The following is a 12233-nucleotide window of genomic DNA, read 5'->3' on the forward strand; positions in this document are numbered from 1 at the left end:
GTCATCTTTGTAGGGCTGGTGGAGGGCGGTCATCTTTGTAGGGTTGGTGGAGGGTGGTCATCTTTACTTTCTATCATGGTAGCTCTGACTGGCATGCATTCTAGGGCATCTCTGCAGAGCTTTGTGAAAGGATTCACTTTCTGTCAGTGGTTACAGAAGCTTAGTCAGCACTGAGAGGCTCTGTGTCTTCCTGGGGCTGTGGGTCATCATCTACCACAGCCATTGCTTCTTCCTGGAGAGAGTCTAACAATAGGGACAGATTGGTTGTTGGATCAGAGGAGCAAAAAGGTCTATGGCTTGCATCAGTCACTCTCTCTGGAGACACTTCCCCTCAAGATAACAAAGTCAGCGAGTCCTACGCAGTGGCTTCAGGGATGTACATGGTGGTCCAGGAAGAATAGTTGTCTCATGGATGATGAAGCAGAAATGGAAGACCAGGCTCAAATGGTAAAAGTAAAAATGCTGCGGATTCCCGAGTAGCTGCAGCGGCAGAAACACTGCAGGTTCCCAAGTGGCAGCAGTGGGCAGCAGGTCCCAAGAGCAGCCAGTCCCAGACAGGGACGGCATAGTTCCCAAATGGCTGCAGCAGGCTACAAGGGGAAACGAGTCCCATGAAGAGAGACAGACCAGATGGGCATGCCATGAGACCACGCTGCAGGTCTCTGGAGGTGGATGGTCCTAGGCAGGGAGCCACATGGCTAGCGAGACACAGAGACATGAATAGGCACGCCATGCAGTGAGGTGGGATGTTTAGTGGGTTATGGAGGGAAGGGGAGAAGGGTAAGGGAAGAAAGGGGAAGAGCAGAGAGAGACAGAGAGACGGACAGAGAGAGGGAGAAGGGGAGAAGCGGGGAGAACGGAGCAAGGGACTCAGGCTGGAAGCTGAAGATCAGCTTGCTTTGGCTGATGGGGGGAGTGGGCATGTCTTGTCTCTTAAAGGGACAGAGCAGACCACGACACAGGCCATTTTGGCCAGCATGAAGTAAAAGAAGGTGGCCCTCAGAAATGACAGAAGAAAAGAGGGTGACCGCTGGTTTCCCAGGGACCCAGCTGAAGTAGGCAGGCTCTGACATCTCCCACCATGCTGCATCCTGGGGTAACACAAGTTTTCCTGGCAGAATCCTAGTCCTGACCTCAGTCCTAACATGACTTCTCTCATGCCCTTCGCTGTCTTCCTCACTCAACTCTCTCCCCATCTACACAGCCAATGTCCCATTGTGTAGGACAAGAACATACTGGCACATGTTACATGAAGCTCCACTGGTATAACTTGATGTGGGACTTTACCATGTTCATTCCTATGAATGTCCTGTAGATGTAATTTCAGACGGGAAAATAAAACAGGCTGAGGAAATTCAAACCAATACGGTCATCTTCTTTGGTTTTCTTTTGAATGTGATTGTGTTGAACAACACCCTCCAAAAGACACCAGACTCTACTTCCAGGGACACCATCAGATTTCAATGGGAAGATGTTTCAGTGGCTCAGAGAGAGGTCTTTAATAGTTTGTGGGGGAAATGGCAGAAGTGGGCACCCATGGCCGAGCTGTCCAGAGCCCCATTCCTGGGAAGGCTTGCCCAGGGAGGCAGGATGAAGGTGGCAGCGGAGGTTTGGTTGCTCAACTTAGAAGGGAAAGGAGCTCCCAGCCTTGGAGAGGTGGAAGAGCTGGTAATTCAGGATGCTGACATGGTTCCTGGAACAAAACATCCTTCAGCTAAGACAAATCAAAATATGTGGGTCAGGAAACAATGGGAGACTTAAGGACACTCAGGGGAAGAGTTTTTGCTTTTCATTTGGTAGGGAGGGTGGTGGGTATTTTTATTGTGAAAATATTTCTCAATATCTTACACATTTTATGCCAGGAACAAATGTTGGCATTGCAATCAGAAAAGATAGGAAGGGCATTTCTTTTCTAAAGGAGAAAGAAAGGAGAGATGAGCTTACGGGGTTTGCCTAGAAAGTGGGGCTGGGGACAGATCACATGGTATATTCATCAGTTTGAAGCTGGGCTTCTGTGGGAAGTCTGTAACATCTAGGAATCTGAGAAATTTGAGTTTAGATGTGCACATTGAGATACAAATTTAATATTTTATGCTGTTTTATTTTAAAAGATCACAGTCTTTCATAAACGCCCTTTCTTGATGTCCACTTTTGCAAGTATTTTACTTTGTCCTCCTCGGCAGCCAGGACGCTCAGGACTAAACGTGGGGCTTAACTCATGTTGTCTGCCAACTGCACAGCTAGCTCCTCTTTCCTTTACCCTCATTTTACCACCCAAGCCCCCCTAGTCCCTTTGGGGTATGAGACACAGGACACAGTAACAAATCACCTTCTTTGACAGAAATAAACATGTGAAGTCAATGGCAAAACTCATAGATTGTAATGGGATTCCATGCTTGGTGCATTGGAGCTGAACCCAGCCATTAGACTCCTCATCTGGGCTACTTTCAGCATGCCAGCCTAAGCAGTGGCTCTGAGACACCTTGTCTAGGGCGGTGGCTGTTCTACTTCTTGACCAGGAAAAGGTGGGAGGTAGCTTACCACATGAGGTGGCCCACTTCTGTTCCTCCATTCCCTGGAAGCACTTTGCTAAGAATCACCAGTCAAAGTCATTAGCCAAATGGCTGTTTCCCAATATTAGTTTCAAATGAGGGGTTAATTCCTCCAAAGATTTGCTGTCCTTATTTCGACTGTGGATTAGTGGTGTTTTCTGTCCAAATCTTCCTGGAGGTCTTTGAGTATCTCTCCATGTATTGTTGAGAACTGCAGATGACCAGACCCTAAATTTCTTGTAAACAGCTCGTTTTCCTCTGCTCTGAGCAGCCTGCAGCTGCTCTGAGCACGAGACCTTGATGGCAGGAGAGTGGGTTCTGGTGAGGCCTGCAGCTGAAAGATCCCGAGAGCTGGGGCGTGGTCAGAGCACTCTATAAACTGCCCCTGAGCACAATAAAGTTGGTATTCTTTTTTTTTTTTGGTTTTTCGAGACAGGGTTTCTCTGTGGCTTTGGAGTCTGTCCTGGAACTAGCTCTGTAGACCAGGCTGGTCTCGAACTCACAGAGATCCGCCTGCCTCTGCCTCCCGAGTGATGGGATTAAAGGCGTGCGCCACCATCGCCTGGCTAAAGTTGGTATTCTTGTATCAAGGACGACCGGTGTCCCAGTGTCTCTGTCTGTCTGTGTGATGTGGGAATGATTTCTTATTAATAAAGAAACTGCCTAGGCCCATTTCATAGGACAACCCTTAGGTAGGCGGAGAAAACAGAACAGGATGCTGGGAGAAAGAAGCTGAGTCAGGGAGTCGCCATGGTTCCCGCACTCCAGACAGACGCAGGTTAAGATCATTCCTGGTAAGCCAGCTTGTGTGCTACACAGATTAATAGAAATGGGTTAGATCAATATGTAAGAGCTAGCCAATAAGAGGCTGAAACTAATGGGTCAGGCAGTGATTAAAAGAATACAGTTTCCGTGTAATTATTTCGGGTCATAAGCTAAGCTAGCCATGCGGGCGGCAGGGTGCCTGGGGACACTGCTCCGCCGCTCTTAATTCAACAGTCTGTGTGCGTGTGTTTTTAAGTCTCCAGCTTAGTTGCCGGCGGGTGTACCATCCCCTCCCTAGTGAAGGTGCTACAATGTATCCCTAGGAGGAAGCCTCACCCAATGGCCAGGAATCCTGTTTCAGTGTTTCCTCCACTGCTCTCTCAGGGTGTCACAAATAGGCAACTCAGGCCACCGGGATGGATTCTTCCAGGTTCTGGAGGTTGAAGTCCAAGAAGATTATCCGGCTGGGTTAGTTCCTTCTGAGGGCTGAGAGGAGAATTGGCTCCAGGTCACATTAGCTTGTAAACAGCTCTCTGTATCTTCACAGAACATTCCCTGTGTGGTGTTTGTGTCCACATCCCTTCCCTCTTTCTGTTTGGTTTCCATGTAGGGCAGACATCTGTCGGGGTTCAGCCTCGACAGGTTTGTACTTTCCAGGATAGGAAGGTGTGGATCAGAAATGTTAGGCAGAATAAACAGAGATAAACAAGAGATACAGAGACTAGGATAGTACTGAAGAAGTTTTGGACTTCAACCAGGAAGTCCTAACTGAGAGATGGAGGACGACAACCCCACAAGGTTCTCATTGCTAGGCTCCGCTGGCTGCTGGCCAGACCTCCAGGTCATACAAACCCCAAACAATCCCAGTTGCCACGCCCAACGTGAATCCTGGGCCGCTTTCTCCATCTGTATTTGATTCCTACGAAAATACACATCCCAGCTGACTGGACTTACACAGATCGCAAGACTTTGCAAGGGGATTGCCCTAAGCTTGCTCTATTCCAGACCTGATGTGGTGATACCTTGTTTGCACAAATAAAGCTTGCCTGAAGATCAGAAGGCAGAGTAGCTAAGAGCTAACCATAGAGGTCTGTATAGACAGACAGGAAGAGAAATGGCTGGGCAGAGAGAGGAAGTGATAAGGCAGGAAGAAACAGGAACTCAGTCTCTTTTTGGCTGGGAAGTTGAGAGGTAAGGTGGCTATATTTGTACACACAAGATATCATCACAAGCTGATGGGTCACTAGTTTTGTTCAGGACCAGCTTAGGGCCTCCTCCACATGATAGCATCTTTGGAAGCTCAGTTTAATGCAGGTCCAGCAGGTCTGGACAGGGTGGTGCTGCTCAGTTTGTAAGGCCTTAGTAGTTCAGTTTCACTTCTCTATCTGTGGCTTCCTGGACAAGGCACAAAAATGTCTCACGCAATCCCAGGTACCTACCACTGGCAGCCCGGGAAGAGTCACCTGACCATGGCAACCAGTGGGGCCACATTCCAAACTTTAATCTACACAGACCTGAAGGAACCATCATTCTTGTCTTCCAGATATTAAGAAGGCACCCTTCCTCAGCCTCGGTGATTCCAAAGGTTGGGGTCCTCATGAGGCAGGAGGATTGATTCCCGTTGACTTCTGAGGGAGTTGGCGTAAGTCCACAAGAGACACGGCTGGAAACTCGAGGCTTTTGCGCCAAGTCTCTCGCTCAATGTTGGTGTCCCATTAAGCCCAGACTTTGGACACCATGTCCGTCTGCAGTAAGTCTCCTCCCATGGTGATGCCGCTCACATTTAAAATGTACGTTCTCACTGACTCAAAAGTTAATTTCATTCCTAAGAATTTATTCTTTTGGAGATAGAGAGACACACCAGTACTTGGAAGGCAGATCTCTTGTGAGTTCGAGGCCAGCTTGGTCTACACAATGAGTAGCCAGGTCAGCCAGAGTACCAGAAGGCAGAGACTGACTGGAAGTCCCATTTACAGGAATCTCTCAATCTTGGCAGAGGGGAACAGCTCAGTCAGTGGCCGCTCCTCCATCCCTTCTGGGCTGAGGCCCAATGTATATGGGGTTTACTGAGACACAATCCCATTATAAACTGAGGGGACAACTATATGCTGTCACTGATTCTATCGATCACATCTTTAAATTGTGATATAACTTTATGCATGGGAAAGTCATAGGCTGATGGGGGGAAGGGGACCTTACTACCACTGTTTAGCTAAAGCTACACAGCCTCAAACTGCCTTCTAAACATCTTGTGTTTGTACCTACAGACAAAAGCGACCCTCAGCCTCAATCAGAGAAGCCTCACTCTATGGCGGTGAATGCAGAGATGCTGGCCACTCTAGATGCCGAGAATAAGTGTTAGTTGAGCGCTAACTAAGCCCTAACGAGGACATTTGCAGCACCCCTCGGCAATAGTGCAGAAGAGGAGGTCAGACACATGGGAAGCCAAAAGATCCGGAGAAGGGTTGCAAACGCTCTTTTCTAAGCAGGACGAGGCCACCACGACCCCACAGCAGCCATAGAGACTGGCCCCCTACAAAAATCACAGATGGGGGTGTGGCTAATGGCCCTACCCTTGCTGCTGAGCTATTAGCTATTGGCAGTCCTTGGAGAGTCATTGTCTCCAGCTGTGTACTGAGCCCAGCAGGCTCCCGTGGATAGCTCTAAACCATTGTCTCCAGACACAGACAGCCCTTGTTAACCTCAGCCATAAAGAGAAGCCTGAGGAACATTTCTGTAGGGAAGTGGGTGAGGAGAGGGGAGGATGGTCAGGGCGAGGAGGCAGTTAAGAGAGGGTGGGGTGTAAAGCACGCATAATACACAGGTATGAAGCTGTCGGAGGACAAGCTTTATTAATAATATTAATAAGAGTATTTACTTGGCTCCCAGTGTCAGAAGTTCAGCCCACGGTCAGTCCGCCCACCCCATTGTTTCTGGCCTGTGGAAGGCGGGAGATCATGGCGGTTAGGGCACAGTGGGGGCACATCTAGTTACCTCATGCCCACCAGGAAGCAGAGAGGGCAACGCCTGCCCATGGGCTTAGTCTGTGGGCCACTCGCTCTGTCTGGACCCCTGCCTTTTAGATGGTGCTGGCCACATTCAGGTTGACCTTTTTTTAATTAGTTTTTAATTTTTATTTTTAGAGACAGGGTTTCTCTTTGTAGCTTTGGAGCCTGTCTTGAAACTCACACTGTCAACCATGCTGGCCTTGAACTCACAGAGATCCACCTGCCTCTGCCTCCGGAGTGCTAGGATTAAAGGTGACTTCATGCATAGGAGGGACTTCCACAGCCAAGCGCCTCTGTGAACCCTCCCTCCCTTCCATAAGCCACCCAGAATGTGCTTTACTGATCTTGATATATCTCAATCCAACCAAGGTGGAAATTAGGAGTGCTCATCCCAAACCCACTCCTGTCATCTTGAGAACACTTTAAATCAGACTTAGTCTCCAAATAAAGACATGGGCGTAGTCCTGCCTAATATTACAGTGCTCTACCACACACACCTGGAATGCATTGACTTCATCTTCAAAGTCTCATAGTTTCTGTAGGGCTCAAAGGCCTGTGTAAAAGCCTCTTCACTCAAGGCAGATTCCTTGACACAAGCATTCTCATCTCAAATGAAAGGGATAGGAAGATGAGAAGAATTGTACCAAAGCAGGCAAAAACAAACAAAACAAAAACAACCCAGTAGGGCAAACATTACATCTCGTAGTTCCATGCCTACCACCTAGAGCATGTTATGGCCTAGATGTCATGGCTATGACAGGAGCTACAAGGGACTCTGACCATTCCTCATGACCTCTCTCTTCTCACAATGTTCCTTGGAGCACGTAGCCAATGCCTCCTCTACTGGCCTGCCTTCTCTACTGCCCATGTGGCTTTGTTCTCCAGGCTTCACCTGTCACCTTCTAGGGAACGGCCTTCCAGGGAACGGCCTGCAGGTTCTGGCTGCCGTGTGATGCCTGGCCTTCCAGAATTTCCTTCATCCTCTCGAGAGAAGCCTCCGTGTCCCGGGAACTCTTGCATTCTACTTGCCTGAAAAAGCCAGCGTCGTTCATCTTGGAGAAACCATTTCCAGAGCGTGAGGTATCAGCTCCCCAAGGAGAAGTCCTTCCACGGACTGAAGCTGCACACGTGGGTCTTCTCCTTTTATGGCTTCTGTGACAAAGCACCAGAGAGGACCACTGAACCTCCGGAGAGTTACTCTGGCTGCTTCACAAGTTTCAGACCACAGTCGCCTTGTTCATTTACTGCCGAGCCTGCGTGTACGGAGACGGAACATCCCGCAGGGTGTGGTAGAGCAGGGCGGCTTGCCTTAGAAGGAGAGACAGCGAGGACGGAGAAGAGGCCAGCGGGAAGAGGAATGGAAAGGGATGAGACGGGAAGGGAGGCAGATGGCAATCAGGGGCAGAACCCTTTAGACACATGACCCCAGTGACCTCTGCCTTCATGAATCCGTCACGGGATTACTCCATTGAGCAGGTCAAAGCTCCCCTGACCCTGTCCTCTCTCTGTGGCCAGATCCACCACCTGGGGACCAAGCCTTCAATACTTGAGTCTTTGGAGGCACATTTCTTACCCAGACCATAGGAGTGAGGTCTTGCAAGGGTCCCAGAAGACCTCAAGGCTTCTCTGTCGTTCCGGTGCAAGTGCTCGGCTAATTTCCTAGTGACCATACCCTCCAGACCCACAGCTTTAAACAAACTCCTTTTCCTGATAAAACCGCATTGCCCCTGCCCCCCAGGTCTTTCTAAGCCCGCTTCTCACCTCAAGCTTTGCTTAAAATAGCTTGTGATACCTATGCTGCTGCTGAAATAATAGATCGCCTTGAAACTTTCCTCACTAGCTTGTTCTCAGGGAATGGAGGAGATGGAGGTGAGCTCTTAGCAAGGATGCAACTGGAAGGGGCTGCAGTCCGGCTAAGACTTGGTTCCTGTCTTAGGTTCCTGTTCCACGTTCCTGGGCAGTCTGTACCGTACACGGTCCTGTGAGCGTCCGGCTAGTCTGAGCTCGCATCAGGACCGCCCACTAAGCTCCGCCTACAGCAGCCCAAGCTCAGTCTGGTTGGCTTTTCTAGATTCTTCCGTGAAACCAGTTCCAACGGCATCTGAATGGATGGACGCGATTGGGCTTCACCGTGGTAACCACGCCTTCTTGTTGCCGACTTCTTGCGTCAGCTACACAGTAGTGAGAAATAACTGAGGAAAGCCCCTTGACGGGAAAGGATGGCGGCTCACACTTTTAGAGCTCGTCAGCCGTGGTTCCGATGGCTCCAGAGTCTGCGGGCCCGATGTGAGGTAGATCACCGTGGTGGAAGAGCTCAGAAGAACAGATTTGCTCGCCTCAGCCAGGAGCAGCATGCGGGTTCGTCTGCACTGGCGGGAGCATTTTCCATATTTGTTCTGCCTGGGCCCGGCAGACGGACGTCCACATTCAGCCCATGTCTCGCTACTCCCCTAGGCATCCCTCTATCCAATCAAGTTGGTAATCAAGGTTAACTATAACATATATGAGGTATTTGCTAGAAATAAGTTTACACGTTTTAATAATGGAAGCAATTTTTCTCAAAAATTTTTTTGGCTCAATTTGTGGATGAAGGAATCGCAGGTATGAGGCTGGTTGTAAAGTCAAACTATAAAAAGTCACACTCACACACCCAAAGGATACTCAATCACACCACAAGAACACTTGCTCGACTACATTCACAGTAGCTTTATTTGTAATAGCCAGGACCTGGAAGTAACCTAGATGCCCCTCAACCAAAGAATGGATAAAGAAAATGTGGTATATTTACACAATGGAGTACTACTCACCTGTTAAAAACAATGATACCAGGAAATTTGAAGGTAAATACATGGAACTAGGAAAAAAAACCATCCTGTGTGAGGTACCCCAGACCCAGAAAGACACTGTATGAACTCATTCATAATTGGATATTAGCTGTAAAGGATAACCATGCTATAACCCACAGACCCAGAGAGCCTAGGTAACAGGGACGGCCCGAGAGGTATACATGGATCTTCCTAGAAAGGGGAAAGAGATGGGGGGGATGATGGTGGAGGGCATGGGGTCTGAGGGACTGGGCTGGGGGTGGGTGGAAGACAGTACTGGAAGGGATGACCGGAAAGGGGGGCTTTACCGAGTCAGGTAGAAGCCTGGTACAGAGGAACTTCCAGAAGTCTGCAAGGACGGCCCAGCTAAGACTCTTGGCAGCGGAGGATGCACAGCCTAAACTGGCCTTTCTGTGATTAGATTGGCGACTACCCCAGCCGTCCTCAGAGAGACCTCATCCAGTGACTGACAAGGGCAGTTCTAGAGACGCACAACCAAACATGGGGCTGCACCCAGGGAATCCTGCTGAGGTGAGGAAGAGGGACTATAGGAAATGGGGGTCAGAAACATCACAGGAAAACCCACAGAAAACAGTAGCTTGGCTCATGGGAACTCAGAGTCTGAACCAACAACCAGGGAGCCTCCGTGGGACTGACCTAGATCCTCTGCAACTATGTGACGGTTGTGTAGCTTGCTCTGTGTGTGGGAGCAGGGCTGTCCCTGGTGCTTTGGCCGGCTCTTGGGAACCTGTTCCTCACGCTGGGTTGCCTTGCCCAGCCTGAATACAGGGGAGGTGCTTGATCTTCCAGCAGCTTGATATGCTACGCTTTGCTGATGCCCATAGGTGGCCTGCCCATTTCTGAGTGATTATGGAGAAGGGGTGGGTTTGGGGGGGGGTAAGAAGGGAGGAGGCAGAGAGGGAGTGGGAGGAAGGAGGGGAAGCTGTGGTCAGAATGTAAATAAACAAATAAATTTAAAAAAGCAAGTAGTTAAAACAAAAAGTCACACTGGACAAGTGTATTTTACAACCCTCTCCCCCACGGCGTCTGTCCACTCTGCTCTCTCAGGTAACAAGGAGCTGGCTAACATGAAGCTGTAACCTCAAGGTAAGAGGGCAGAACTCCTGTGAAGGATTCTGACCCTGAAAAATAAAAACACAAGCATGTAAGGACACAGCATCAGTACTTGTCCAGAGTGTGCCAAGCCCAGGGCCACCTCCAGCACCAAAATATACACACGCACACATATGCAGGGGACTTCCGGAAGCCTGGACATAGGATGTTTATTGCTTTGATAGTATATCATGTATACATTGTACACCTGACTCAGATTGTATTCGTAAATGTGTTTAAGACATCTGGTGTATGAGTTGAGCTTCTGACCACTCTATAAATGACCGATTTTCTAGTCATACAACAACCTTCTGTGTTGACTATCACATTTACATAAATGACCCCTATTAAGGAAATCAAGTAACTGCTTTTGACAGCTCCTCTGCACACGTCAAGCTAGCCTCAAACGACTATCTCCCAGCTTCTGCCTCTTAACTTTGGAGATTACGGATCAGAGCCATCATCTCTGGCGGACGTCAACGGCTTTACATTGTGAAGCTGTCACATGAGTAAGCCATGAATCACCGTGGTTATTTTTGTTACTGGTAAGTTCTTTCACTGTGGCCTGGTTATTCTTGGCAGCAGCTTCCCAGGCAGAAGCCCATGTACGCTCATTTGTGTACACGACATCATTCTCAGGCAGCTAGGATTTCAAACAAGGATGCGGAGGTGGACGGGAGGCACAGCTGCATAACACAACTGTCCCATCCCTGACCCGTATAGGTCAAAACGGCAAATTTTCTGTCGTGCAGACTTTCCCATCAGTTAAACTAACATGTAGAACTTATGTAAAAATCTATTGGTAACCAGCTATAGTTTTTCCTATCCAACTTGTACTTTAGTTTATAATAAAAAGCCTGCTGTTATTATACGTGTATCTATGATGTGCGGAGGTTGGAGGGCAGCTTTGTGGAGATGGTTCTCTCTCGCCACCTTTCTGTGGGTTCTGAGGAGCTGGATTCAGACTGTCAGACTCACATGGTAAGTGCCATCCCGCACCGCGCGTGTCTCTCCAGCCACAATGTGTCGTCTGACCCGGAGATGCACATTCTCTATGAACTCTATGGAATGTCTCATCAGCCAACAGGAACCTCCTTCCCCTTCCCCACTGTCCCCTGTCCTCTCTGGCTTTTCCTCTGCGATCTCAGTGTCCATCAGAGAGAAGGCTCCTTTCTCTACTGCTGCACAGTGAGGGCTGGCCATCTTCCAAACTTAATCTTATCTTCCAGGTACTTTCTAGACTTTTATTTATCTTGCCACAGGATGACCAGAATTTTATGACTAATAAATGCAGCTCCGTGACAAAGCCCTTGACCCACCTGCGATGATGTTTGATGAGGCCTATCGCACGGGCCAGGATGTCAGTCCTGCACCGTCACACCCGGCATGCTCCCTGGTTATCGGTGCTCAAGAGTCACCACACCACAGCCCACAGCCCTCGTTCCTCAAATGGGTCGCGGAAAAGATGGTTTCTCTAACCCTTAAGTAAGAAGCCCATTCTTGTGAGCCGTGTACAAAGTTCTCCTTGCAGCAAAGACACAGCCTGATGAGGAGCCGATTCGTCCTCTGGGGCCACTGGGCAGACCAAGGCAGGACCAACACACCTGATGTGACCTGTCCCTTATGACTCTGCCCCGTGCTCGCGACAGTGTGGGGCATGAGGGTGGGGTGTACCAACATGGCTGCCTGGACATCTTTGGGAGAGACAACTGCCGAGTGTAGCCCAGAGGAGTGCTCACCTCAAAAGCAGGTCAAGAGATCATAAAACAGCTCTGACAAAGATGAAGAACGGACTCATGTGCCTCCCGATTCTAGGCAGTCACAGCACAGCTCGGGGCTAGCCCAGACTCATGTGCCTTCCGTTTCTCAGCAGTCACGGCACAGCTCGGGGCTAGCCCAGACTCATGTGCCTTCCGTTTCTCGGCAGTCACGGCACAGCTCAGGGCTAGCCCAGACTCATGTGCCTCCCA

Source organism: Microtus ochrogaster, chromosome 17, assembly GCF_000317375.1.
Source record: "Microtus ochrogaster isolate Prairie Vole_2 chromosome 17, MicOch1.0, whole genome shotgun sequence".
NCBI lineage: Eukaryota > Metazoa > Chordata > Mammalia > Rodentia > Cricetidae > Microtus > Microtus ochrogaster.